Genomic DNA, 13,949 nt, shown 5'->3' with positions numbered 1-13,949 from the left:
ATGTTGCATAGAGCTCTCGTATTTGTTACTTAGCACATTATATTTTAATGTAAAATTACAGAAAAAAACTGTATTTTTGTATTACGGAAAATTTCTGTAATTTATTGTGCCTGTTATTTTATGGTATTTTCCCTGGCACCCCAGCTGCCGAAATGCTAGATTTTATTCTGTTAAACAAAATTTCTGTATACACGGTAGGTTATTTTTAAAAGAAAGAACATAACTAAATATTAGATATACCTTCTCTTTGACAAAACCGCTGGAATTAACTAATACTATTTTGAGACTTTCTTGTCCTAACTTGTCTGTTTTTCTCTATCTTGTATCACTGCGTTAATTCTGTCGTATAGCTTATTGCACCCCTGTCTATTTTATCTTAATTGTAATATTGTGTGTAGTGTAGTGTATTTATTGTAGTAAATTGTGTATTCTTTTTTTTTAGACCCTAGGATCTGATTTTCACTTCTACACCGATGTGACAATAAAAGGGAATTATATATTGAACTGAACTGAACTTTGAACATGTAATTGATTCACAGTCTGTCCATCGCATAATAGACTGGGGAATAAGATGAAACAGAACCTCTGAGGCTATAACATCTCCTGTAGCTCAATCTGTAGATTATTGAATTAGCAGTGCAAAACACATTTAATTGCAAAAGTGCAAAATTGTTCAATTCCCAGGAAACACACACCCTAAAAAAATTATATACATAATGCAAAAGGATTTAATGATAGTTTAAATTCCTGAGACCCAATTTATTTGTGGACTTTTATTGAGGTTTTATAGAGGCAATCATTTCCTTTTCTGTTATAAAACATGAATGCATACTACAGCATAGCAATAAATATTATAAATTAATTCTAGCATTACTAATGTTAATAATCCGTCTGATTTTATTCTCCAGTCTGATCCCGTTCAGTGTTGCATGGATTGCTTCCCTTCTCCAAGTGGCCGGAAGAGGGATGTGATGTAAAAATCACATTGAAGGTTTTTTTTTCAGGCTGTGCAGCAGATCCTCCGATGCATTGTAACATCGCTGAACAACATAAACTCTTTCACACAATGTTACAGCATCTGTAATGACGTGCTGACTGTCGCGTGTGGGAATAGAAACTATCGTCAGGATCCTGAAAAACAGGTAATCGATCGGTTTAAAGCGACAGGTCAGAGTTTCTTAAGACAGGACTGAAGTTGTTGATTTTTTTGGCTTCTTTGTTGCGATTGAGAAACACTCGAGTTCAGACTCATCTGATGCCGCGAGCTGCTGTTGACTCTCAACAAATTGTTTCATAAACTTTGTAAAGCAACTTTTGTTATAGCTACACCATCATCTTAGCATTGTTGTCGATTGTTTGAAAAGTTTTGAATAACATGAACTGTGACGTCCACATGCCAGGCTTTTATGTTGGGAATCATTGTATTTTAGCATGGTGAAGTCGTGAGGGGATTGTTTCTGACTTTATAAGTTTATGTGGTCGCATTTTATAAAATAGGCCTCGTTGTGCCTTTCAAGGTTTACTAATAACACATAATTACAATATAATAACTAATTAATCGTATCGTCTTGACTTTAAAGTAACGATGGAAGTTAAAGTATGTTATTTTATGTGATGGATTCTGCACGAGCTAAGCTCACCGGCGGCGGTTCTCGTGCCCGCGCTTATTCCTTGAGCTGATACAGCGGCGCGCGCGTTCTCGTGCACATCTGTAACCAGATCTTAGCTCGAGGCCTTTCGTACAAACCTCGAGTTTGCAGGGTTTTTTACAAGACAAAGTATAAGAACAAACATTAAAAAAATGCAAGCATATATAACTCAAAAATAATGCATACCTGAAGTGAAAATACAGATTTACGTCAAGAATAAAAGCATGGCATTACATTTACATCTTAAAGGTGCCAAAGAATCCATTGAAATAATCTGTTAAATTGTTCTCTGATATCTACATAGAAGATGTGTGGCTTTATTAAGTGCAAAAATTATCTAGAAACTGTTTTACCAACCCTCAGATTTGCCGTTAGAATGAAATTGTCTATTATTACCTTATTTGAAAGGTCATGAATAATAATGTTGAGCTCTGCTCTGATTGGCTGTTTCACAGAGCAGCTCCTTTAGTAGCTCTGTGTGTGTGTAAACAGACCTTATTTTCAGATGAAGATACGGAATTTGAGGAATAATACATTGTTTGAAGATTGTTAATAGACTGTCTGAGTGGTAAGTTTGTGTTTTTTCAGTACCTGCAAAACGTAACTGTTACGTCGATAGTAGAACTTCAGCCTAAACATTAGCATATAGCATTAACTAGCATATAACGCTAACTCAGCAATCACAATTTTGTTTTTAGCATTGTAACAACATTGTTATTAATTTATTGAGAAATTTAATGTTGGGGTGTACATCTCGACTGTAGCTATTAGGCTTGGGCGGTAATACGGTAATATGGTATACCGCGGGATCTAAAAATAGCAAAGGTATCAATTTCTATACCGCCATACCGGCCTTTAAAAAAAACCAATGAACTTATATAGCAGACAAGGATTAAATATTAAATTAGGGATGGCGAAAACTAAACATTTTCTTCACCGACCACCGAGCCATTAACTGATTAGTTTAAAACAAGTTACGCTGTTTGAAATAACAGCCATTTCGAGCCGCGCCTGCAATTTCGCAACTCTGTCGCATCTCTCTGCTGCTCTGCCTCCGGCTCATGCGAAACATGATTCCCGCAAACGCGTCGCCGAGGAGCTTGTATGCTGCTTGTATGTAATCAGAGGACAAATGACTCCTTAGTTTCAAAAGGGTTTTGGTAAGGTGATCGCGTGGAAAATAAAGGCGTTTGTCTTATTAGAAGCTCATTTGAAACACTGCCACGGCTTATTTAAGAAAATGACAGCTCCGAAGAGACGGCGCTTAAGTTTGAGGTAGTGCTCAAAATAATAAAGAAAGATGATGATCATCATCATCTTATCAGTTAGCACTAAAATGTAGATGTAATGTAATTCCAAATCTAAACCCATCTTATGCGGAATGTTGCCTTATAGACTGCAACATGATAAAACTGGCACCTTCAGAATGCATTAAAGACGCACCGCCAAGGCAGGTCTAACTGCCTTCTAATAACGACTAGAACAACTCTTTTGTATAATTATTATTAATTATTACTTTTTTAGTGTTAACTTCTGTTAAGTGCAACATGGACGATGCAATGCTTTGCTGATGCAAACCACGAGAAAGCCCTTGTCTGTTTTAGAAAAATGCAGCAAAGATATTAAAAAGTTTCATTCATTTATGATGAGGTCCGTGCGTTCTAGTTAACAATGCAATGCAAGCGAACGCGCCGTGCCGGCGCCTCCATGTCACGGTTATTATATTATCTATTTGCTTTTAACTTATTAAATACGTGCAATTGGTTGATAAAACATTTATTAAAATTAAGACACAATTTATACAAAACGAAATTAACTTTAAAGAAAGGCTTTCTACAAAGCAAAACCTAATTAAGTGGTAAAAATGTCTAATGATTTACAAAAACAAAACTTAATCTGCACTTTACTGTTAAAAGACGTGAATGTTAATAATTCTGAATACCATCAGGAAAGACTTTTGTTTTAATTATTTTATTGCTGGATTTTACAAAAATATTTTTATTTTATATGCTGGAATATGCAAAAATAAAAGTTAACAGAAAGAGGACTTTATTTCATTAAAATATGGTGGAATGTGCAGAAATAGGTTTAAATGTTCAGCAATTTTCTTCAAGTCTGAGACTGTTGCTTTGATTAAATTTTAGCTTGATGCAACGCGAGTCCATGAAACGATGTGACCTTGCGCCAGAACCCAAATGCCATGACCTTGCGACAAATGTTTTTATTGGTTTATAGGTACAGGCGAGTTGTGAAAAATTGAGTGTGAGGGATTTGTTCACTTCACACAAAAAATCCTGGAAATTGGAATGAGATGGCTAACTGTAGTCGCGTTTAGTCCACTGTCTATAATAGCCTAATTTAGAGATCACTTTTTTAACCGACAACTGGTTCATTCTGTTTGACCTTTGTATTTAACATTTTTATAAACTGCTAGTTGTTGCTAATAAAATTTGTTAATATTGTTGTGCATGTTATTATTGCTATTGTTTCAGTATTAGTGTTTGGTATTCAGTTTCTAAAGGGTTTAGGCACAAGCCAACATTATAGTGACGCCGTCTGATTACGTCATATTTTTTTATTATTTTATACGGTAATACCGTATACCGGGGTAAAACAGAGAGGCGGTTTGATGGTATCAAAATTTGGATACCGCCCAAGCCTAGTAGCTATGTTCGTTGATTTTGATCCCATACTGTATTTGTAGCGATGTCGTGATGCGGTTTGACTAGATATGATGTAGCTTTGATGTTTTTAAGTAGTAAACGTATTCACGTTCAGTTGAAAGAGAGAATAGCCCAAAAAAAACAACCCCTTCACACACACACATCCTCGTCTCTCTCACGTGCCATTCAGATCAATCGAAACCAATGAAATGAAACCTGTTGTGCATATGAATAAATTCAATTGCTTAATTATTGGCACTGGCACTTATAAACAGTAAATGGGTAAAATAAAGCAATAAACCCCAAGAAGCAGTGGGTTACCAGTGTATTTTATAACAGCTAAGGGGCGTTGTTTGGCACGACGCGAAGCGGAGTTAGCTGTTATAAAATGCACTTAGCTGTTATAAAACGCACTGTAACTCCACTGCTTCGAGGGGGTTTATTGCGTTTATAAAACGGTTACTTCATATGCATAACGTTAGAGGGATTTTATAAAATAAAACACAAATAAGTTGTAATTATATTAGTACAAATATTACTCTTCCGCCAAACAAAGTAGTTCCTCAGAATCAAGTGTGACTGAAACAGAGCGCAGTTACCAACCAACAGAGATGCAGCAAAGACACAATGAAAATATGATTTGAGACTGTGGTGTTTATTTTATAAATCAACATTCATCTAATTTATACATTAACATTTATATTGTGCAACTGTTGAAGTGATGATCAAATATGCTTGGAAGCATGCTGAACTCTTTCCCCGTCAGCGTTTTTTTTTTTAAGTTGCCACCCAGTTTTAGTTTAATGCCTTGCAGAAAAATTATCTTCTTTAAATAAAATATCAATTGAAAGAACAGACCCGCAGATCCGCTTTCAAACAAAAACAAACAAAAAACTTTTCATCTTACCTTCGTTTGTTCTCTTATCACCTCTCAAATATTTTAGCTAAAAGCGGAGATAATTCCTTTTTTGTGAAGAACTTTTGTAAGAGATCAGATTCAGAGCCATCAAAACTTACACGCTGTGTTTTCAGTGTTGAGTCAATACGTCAGTGTTTAAGTTGGGTAAGATCGCCACCCAGTGGATAATAGCGGACATATGAACTTGAGTTATAAACTCCTCAGACAACGTTTTCTCTTTATCGCCGAGATGACTCAACAATATTTATTGACAGTTATCTGGATATCGCCATTAATTGTGCAATTGTAGACAAATTAAAAATATGATTAAAGACACTGTTGTTTATTTTCATAAATCAGTACGCAGTAACAGTGGCGCAGTGATACTTATGTAATGTGGTCTGAACCGTGAGGTTACCGGTGTATTTTATCACGGCTTAGAATGCGTTTCAACCAATCAGAATGAAGATCCAGAACTGCCCGTTTTATACATTACAATAAATAGGCTTTGTTTTGGAGACAAATGTTGGAGTTGGAATCAATACCTCTTTTTAGAAATAAAAGCCTATTCAATTTTTACATCATCTTTTTAGATAAAAAAGCTTGGTTATGAAAATATGCTTTATGTTCTTCAGGGCTTAAAACGTAATAAACTTAAAACTGAATAAATTACTTATTCTAAGAAATATCTTTATTTGTAGTTTTAGTTTATTTGAATGCTTTGTTCACCCCCCAAAAAAATTCCCACAATGCACCAGTAAAACCAAGGGAGTGTTGTTGCTCACAATGTATCCTTACCCCAAATGTCATCGGGGTGTATTCCAGTAAGCTGGTTATGTGATAAATTTAAAATTGAAAATGTCTTTATGTATTCCCCGTGTGCGTGCATTAACTCTAGGTTACCAGTAGGAGGTTGATTGAACTAACTCTTATCAGGCATTTTGGACCAACATGATCACGGTAAACAGGTTTTGGGTTAATCAACCGAAAGTTCAGGGTTTCGCTGATGGAAAACACCCCAGGTCTTCTGAAGTCTCACACCAACAACAATAGCAGACAGATGAGCTATACAGGAGAAAGTTGGCTTGAGCCAACTCAAAAACGTCATAACATGGTAAACGTTTTAAAAAAGTCACATTTTTATTAAGTTGCATGTCAGCAGCACAAACATCTATTTCGCTAAACAGGCAGTGAACAAAATGCACCAAAATTAATATATTAAAAGTAATATTCAACTGAAATACTTTGCTAGGATATGTAAGATATATATGTTTTAAACAGACTTAAACAGTATGCTTTATAATCTAGCCAGCTGACTGAGAAGCACCTTGAGACTTACGGGATACACTAATGTAATGTACCCTATATCTAGGATGTCTGTTGGAAGGTTGGCCATCCTGTTACCTAAAGTGCTTAAAACCCATGCCATGACACATGCTACATTTTAGGTTCATTGTATTCGAGTTTCCTGGTGTGTGCTGAGGTTTAGACAGGTTTCCTGCTTGTAAATTACTTTGCCTTTTCTGTATGTTGTTTTAGGCTAGGTTAGATATTGTACGAACTTCAGACCATTTAAAATAGCAGTAAAATTGATCATGGGATTATCTGTTTAAGATTGTCTATTTGAATAATATCACTAAATATCACATGCATCCCTAAATGCACCTGTTGAATCTCTGCTAGATTGCTCTTTGACTTGAATAACATTCATGATATATATTACTGCATGTTTTTTTTTTTCAATATTATTTAGCCTCGCGGGCTGTTTTTCTTTTTGCTGTGATGCAACCAATGTTGTGTGCCAGAGCAAGCAGAGGTCAGATGTTGCCTAACAAATGAAAAATGCCTTAAGCTTTATTTCTTATAAATGTGCTAAACTAGCAGCTCTTGTTTTTGGCTTAATCCATTAATTACTCGCTGTTCTACAAGATACAAGACAGCAGATGACGCTGGGCCGGATCCGCGCCAAAGTCAGCAGCTCCGGTGCGTATCCGGCCCGGATTCGTCTGCTGCTGGGATATGATACTGCAGACCACAACATTCTCTTTATTGTTTCAAAGTTTATTAAAGATACATTAAGTGCGAGATGCTGCTTTATAGTCATCCAAGATTAGGTGTGATGAAAAATACAGTAGATGTTTTATTCTAGCATGAACTATAAAAATGCAATTGAAGAAAATTATGTTTAATTTCTTAGCACGTTCTGATTTACATATATGAAGACATTTTTTAATCGCAGTTTGCCAAAAACTTTATAATTGTACCAATAGGGCTGGGCGATATGACCAAAAAAATTATCGAGAAAATGTTTTCCATATCAGTCGATATCGATAATTATCATGATAAATAACAAATCTTTACTCCTGTCAAATTTAAAGGCAGATTTTTGCTCCTGAATGAAAATTGTAAAAACCAGACAGTTAATAATGGTTTTAAACTACTTTTTATTCAGAACATGACAAATACAAATACTAAAATCTTGTTTTAATACATCTGTATTAAATGTAAATCTATTTGTTATGAAATCAACACATTTCTGACACAAAAGCAGCAGACTTCTGTCACTTTAAGACCCAAGACAGACTGCTTTAAGTTTCAATATACTGAGTAATAGCTGTTTATGTTCACTTAAACAAGAAAGAAAACTTAGTTCAGTGATCACGCGTGTGTTATACATGTACGAACTATACACGCTGATAAATGGATGTCAAGAGTGTCACGTTGCTGTGGGAGCGCACATACGCAAACACTATATTCACTGCAGTGGTGGATCTGCTGCTTTTCCTCAGTTTCCTGAATTTGTGAATGTCCTGTAAATATACTTTTAAAGCTGTGCGGACGCAAGGCGGACACTGAATGAAAGTAGGCTACAGTATACTGCACCTATTGTGTCTGCTGTGTTTGACGAACCCTGTTTGCGCGTCCAACATTACACACAAGAAAATGTTTCCGCGCATTTGGATTCCGTGATTCCGTCCGCGTTATCCGCATCGTGAAAATCATAGGTCTCTACTAATAAATGAATAATAGGGATGTGCATTTATGTCATTTTTTCATTTCGATTAATCCATAGGTCTGAAGAACGAGTACTCGATTAACTGGGGGCGGGGCAATCAAAGGGGCGGGGCGTACACGTCATGGTGAAAATGAAAATATTTTGATTGAAAAACTCAAATAAAACTTAATTTTGAAGAAACTACGACAGAACAATGAAAACAAACTAGATTATTAATGAATTAAATGTTTTTAACAGAAACCTCTAACAGGAAAAGCTGCGTGATGAAGTGAAACTAAAGGGTTAATAAACACAAACCGAAGCCCTTTCTATTTGACGCACTCTGCATAATATTAAGCCTTTATACAACATAAATATACAACGTGCATCTATCTGCATAAAATGCAAGACTTCAACTAAGGTTTCAACTAAGTTATCTAAAAAAAAAGAAAGTTTAACTCCCTTTGTGGATGTGCATCAAAAACAGCGCACTTTTAAACACGTCCAGTCAAAGTTCAAGCTTCATAACATTAAGCAGCTTTAAGTATTTTGCTATCATGCGCGTTTAGCTGTGTCGTGTCGTCCTCTTACCTCAGTCAAGATGTAATGGTAATGCTGTATGGCTCTCTGGTATCTCTTGACATTTGATGTTTAAATATGAGATGATAATCCATTGAACTTTTGACGGCGCTGTACATTTTGCACCTGACTGACTGTATTTCCGAAAATCACGACATCCTTTTAAACCATAGTGCCTCAGTGATGTGAGTTGTGGCTGGCTTCACGGGATCGGCGGGCTGGCGGGCTGCCGCGCATTGCGCGGATCGGCGGGTTTCTGTTGTGCGGTCGCGCGGAATTATCTGTTTGTTTTTGAATCACGCATGGTAATGTTACTGATGTCATACGTCGGTCTGCGTAGCTTGACACGACGTCAAACACGCATCTCCAGACCCAGTCTTTACTACCACATGCGCTTGTAATGCTAACCAGACATCCAAATGCCGCCATATCCACAATAAATAAATAAATAAACCCACATGATCATCGTTTTCGTGATCGATCATCGATGCCACGTTCGAGTACTCGAGCAATCGAGTACTCGTGCCCATCCCTAATGAATAACTTGCCTCATCTTCCACTCCTTCAAGTCTAACTGACACTGTGATTGTAAACCAAGAGCGCGTGCCGCATCCGGAAGTGCTCGCGCAACATTACGCACAGTGCGTAAACATTATCGATCACTTATCGAACTTCCCTTATCGTTTTATCGGAAAAGTTTATATCGGTAAAATTATTGTTATCGAATTATCGCCCAGCACTATGTACCAATGTTGAAAAACTCTATTAGTGCTCATACAAAAGATGAAATATCGAGTCTTGAATTTAATGGAATTTACTGCTGGACTTACATATGAGAAACTGTGCTGCTAATTCTTTGCTGTGGTGATAAGTTATCTCGAGTTGACCAAAAGAATGTCTCTGCAGGAGTTCTCAACTGTTTTGAGACCTGATAAGTGTTTGAATATCCAGCAAATAATTGCTCAAGGTCAGTTAATGTGTAATAAATGAGAGTAACACACAAACTTTCCCTTTAATTAAATTCAGGAATGATTTGTGTTTTTTCCAAGTGTATCAAATGAAACCTGGCTGTTGGCTATGGATGTTGGTCTCTCTGCACCACCTATAGACCATTTCAGCAGTAACAACATAAACAAGCGGCTGTCGCGGTCTGCATGTAACTTCCGGTAAACTCTGCTAAGAATAAATTACAACAAAGTTCTTTAAACGTAGTTTATTTATATAAAAAGCAAAAAAACAACACATAGATTACCTAGGAAACCAAAACATTTGTTATTTTCGACGAGGCATTTGTTCAAGAGATCAGTTTAGTAACTAGTCAGACCATTAAAAAAACTAAACCGGAAGTAAGGTTCGGATCCAGACGTGTATCACGTGCGTCCGATGAAACCGTCTATAGAGCGGGAGCGTGACGCGCACTTCCTGCCTGGCAAAAGCTCTGCATTAACGCTGTAAAATATTTAATGCAGTTCTAAACGTAGGTTCGGGAGGAGCCTAAACATTCAGGCCTGTCAATCATCATCATCATGGGCGTATATAAGGCAGCCTTCAGGCCTTCCTGTCCAGCTGCTTTCTTTTCCGGATTTTGGCCCCGCCCGTTTCCGGAATCACGTCTACACAACGAGCTCCAGCTCCTACTAACTTGGGAAATATATTTTTAAATACCAATGCAGCAGCTTTTTTAGTACCCGCTCTCACTACCGCTGTAGTTGATGTCAGGGGCTGTGCTCAATATTTTTGCATTTCGGATGTTCTTTTACACGACAACCGCATGCTCGATTGCAAACGCTGTTTGACAACGGCGACGTGACATCATGCGCTTCTGTTAATTCCGTCTACGCATGCGCGATATACCAAAACAACAATGGCGGCCCACAGGACTGTGTTGCACTTGTTTTCGCGTTTATTAATCCATTTTCCATCAAAGCTAACAATTATCTGAGCTTTATAATCCAGAGTTAATCGTAGTGAAACCTACCTTATTGTCAATTCAATCAAACTGCTCGTTTTTTCGTTCTTCTCAATAGTTTATTTTTTTCTCACAGCTCTGTAGAAGAATTCGCTACACGCTCCCGCGTTCTTCCATCCAAGGCAACACCGCATTCCACTGGCCCCGCATGCATACATGATATGACAGTCTCCGCGGACGGGCAAGGATCCCACGCAATGGTCTACAACGAGCCTCCGCTTTTCGCGCACACGTCTGTGACGCGCTAACTTGCACTTTTCTTTGAACCGACAGCATTGAACAATTGAGTTCAAAAAACCCAACACAAAGCTAAGGATAAAAAAGTCGTTTGTCGGAACAACCCTATTGTTGTAACACAAAAACTTGACACATATAAGAACATGAACAAAATAACAATCTCATAAATATGTCTTTATTAAACTTTCATTTCATTTACGTTTTTACTTTTCAAGCAATGCAGAAATCGGTTTGTAGTTATTTCCTCATCCAGGGTACATTTTATATAAATATAAGAGAGCCTATCTCGTGTTTTAAATGGCAAGTTTCTATACTTCATAGTAAAGACGCATATATTGCATGGATCAATCAAAGAGATTTGTTGCAGGCTTGCCTGCTCACACCGGCTCGCCACGAGTCCGGTTAAGTATTATTTAAAGCTGATCTTTCTGTCGCTTTATCTCTACCGCAGTAGGGATTTCAGTTCACATTTATCCTATTATTATCAATTTTCTCTCCGTTACAGAACCGCCGCTCGCACTATCACGGTAAGCTAGTCCACTTTCATCAACCTAATAAGCATATAATGTTTATTCGTTAAATATATAGCTTCTTCATTGCTTTAAATATTATTCACAATTGATTAGAACATCTAAAAAAAAACGCGGTTCGGTTGATGCTTAGTGCTTAATTAACAGGCGACCTAACCCCGGTCTCATTGCTATTCACAATTTGTCCAACAGCCAAACCACAGTGTTTATTAAAACATTTAAACACGCTTCGCAATTTGAAATCGTTCTTCGGTATTGTCTCATCGCCGCACCATTAAATTGATATCAGGTCATTAAATATCACGTCGCGGAGTTATGCCAATAAACTTTATAGACTTTATGGACTAAAGAAGATTTGTCTGTATTAACTCACCTCGTAACCAACTGCAGGACTTCATCCCTAAACGCCGGTTTCTACTAGAAGCGCACATAATTAGCCTTTACTATCAAATAATTTCCACCTGTCTCACCTAAAGTTTATTCCCTCAGCCGCAGCAGCAACCACAAACACCGCTCCCGCACTTGATTTCATTTTCAATCTCAAGGCCACAGCAGTTATCTGACCAACCGCAATAGCGCCAGTTAAAATCCATTTCTCACTGCCGCAGCAGTGTTCTCGGACTCCGATTATTCACCAGCCCCAGTTAAACTTGATATTTCTCCACCTCAGTAATTTCGTCCTCTCACGATACTTTGTCAGAGAATATTGTCAATTTTTTCTATTTGCAGTTGTGATCCTGGTTTTGTTTTCTCACCCAGCTTTTAAATTAATTTTACTTCATTGCTTCAGCAATGAATTCGGCCACTTCTTTCACAATAATTTATCAGAGTAAATTTACAAATTTTCTTCCACAGTAGTGATCCAGCCTCCATCCTAACACCCAGCTTTAAATTTATTTTACTTAATTGCCGCAGCAATTATTTCGGCTGCTTCTCCTTTGATAATTGTCAGAGAAAATAACTTATTTTTTCCTACCACTTCAGTGATCCAGGTTTTCTTCATCACACCCATCTGATTAAATTATTTTTACTTCATTGCCGCAGCAATGATTTTGGCTGCTTCTTTTACGATCATTTGTCAAAGATCATTTTTATATTTCTCTACTGCAGCAGTGACTCCTGTTTTCGTCCCCACACCCAGTTTCTAAATTAATTTTACTTCATGGCCGCAGCATTTATTTATTTTTTTCGGCTGGTTTTTCACAATAATCTGTCACAATGTTCTAATTTTTTCCCCCGAAGAAGTGATTCCTGTTGGCGTCCCAGCTTTTAAAGGAATTTTACTTAATTGCCGCAGCAATGATTTCGGCTGCTTCCACGATTATTTGTCAGAGAACATTTTTATATTTCTCTACCGCAGCAATGATCCTTGTTTTAGTCTTCGCACCCAGCTTTTAAATATATTTTACTTCATTGCCGCAGCAATGATTTCGTCTGCTTTTTCACAATAATTTGTTAGAAAATGTTTAAATTTCGCTACCACAGCAGCAATTTCTGTTTTCGTCCTAGCACCCAACTTTTAAATTAATTTTATTTAATTACCGCAGCAATGTTTCGGCTGCTTTTTCACGATAATCTGTAAAAAAAATATATATATTTCTCTACCCAGCCGTGATTCCTGTTTATGTCCTCACACCCAGCCTCTTAAATTAATTTTACTTCATTGCCACAGCAATGATTCGGCTGCTTTTAACAATAATTTCTCGGAAAAAAAATAAATAAATAAAAAATTGTATTTCTTTACTGCAGCCTTGATTCCTGTTTTCGTCCTTGCACCCAGCTTTTAAATAAATTTTACTTCATTGCTGCAGCAATGATTTCAAGCCGCTTCTCCCACAATAATTGTCAAAAAATTATTTTCTCTACTAAATCAGTGGTCCAGATTTTCGTCACCACACCCAACTTTTAAATTCATTTTACTTCATTGCCGTAGCAGTGATTTCGGCCGCTTACTTCACTATAATTTGTCAATTTTTATTTCTCTTTACCGCAGCAGATCCTGGCCTTCGTCCTCACGGCCAGTTTTCAATAAGCTTTAATTTAAAAAATGTTAGGGGCGAGAGGGAACTTTCCGCTGTCATCAACAGTCTTAAATATAGTTTATGAACTTCTAGCTCCGTTCTTGGATTTTTTGTTTTGTTTAGCTAAACTTTACTTTTGAGAATTGATCACAGATTAAAGATCAATTGTTCACAAAACGAGAGCACCTTACGTTTGCAATCTAGGGCACAGTCAAACTTACAACAATGGCCGCAGTATTCAAGTATGTGGGTGCGTCTCCGTGTACCGGTCGATAGCCGGCAAACGAGCCGTTTGCTCTTGCGTTTGTAATAATTTTTTCATACGAGAGTGCTTCTACATTGCTGATAGCACACACACACATCTATTTGATGTCTACGCTACATTTTCACCTGCAAGATGTAATTTTT

The 13,949-nt window shown here is 37.1% G+C and overlaps 1 protein-coding gene across 1 annotated transcript in view; it reads left to right on the top strand.

The window, feature by feature from the left end:
- Positions 1-997: 997 nt before the first annotated feature.
- The window catches only part of ddr2l (discoidin domain receptor family, member 2, like), a 48,376-nt gene continuing 35,424 nt past the window's right edge, over positions 998-13,949 (top strand). Inside the window, exon 1 of the mRNA XM_065250954.2 lies at positions 998-1,142. The gene's annotated coding sequence lies outside the window, so the exon portion shown is untranslated. The remainder of the gene's footprint in view (positions 1,143-13,949) is intronic.

Source organism: Paramisgurnus dabryanus, chromosome 5 (assembly GCF_030506205.2).
Source record: "Paramisgurnus dabryanus chromosome 5, PD_genome_1.1, whole genome shotgun sequence".
Taxonomy (NCBI): Eukaryota; Metazoa; Chordata; class Actinopteri; order Cypriniformes; family Cobitidae; genus Paramisgurnus; species Paramisgurnus dabryanus.
Note: the sequence above shows the minus strand (reverse complement) of the source record. Positions and strands in the feature narration are given on the sequence as shown.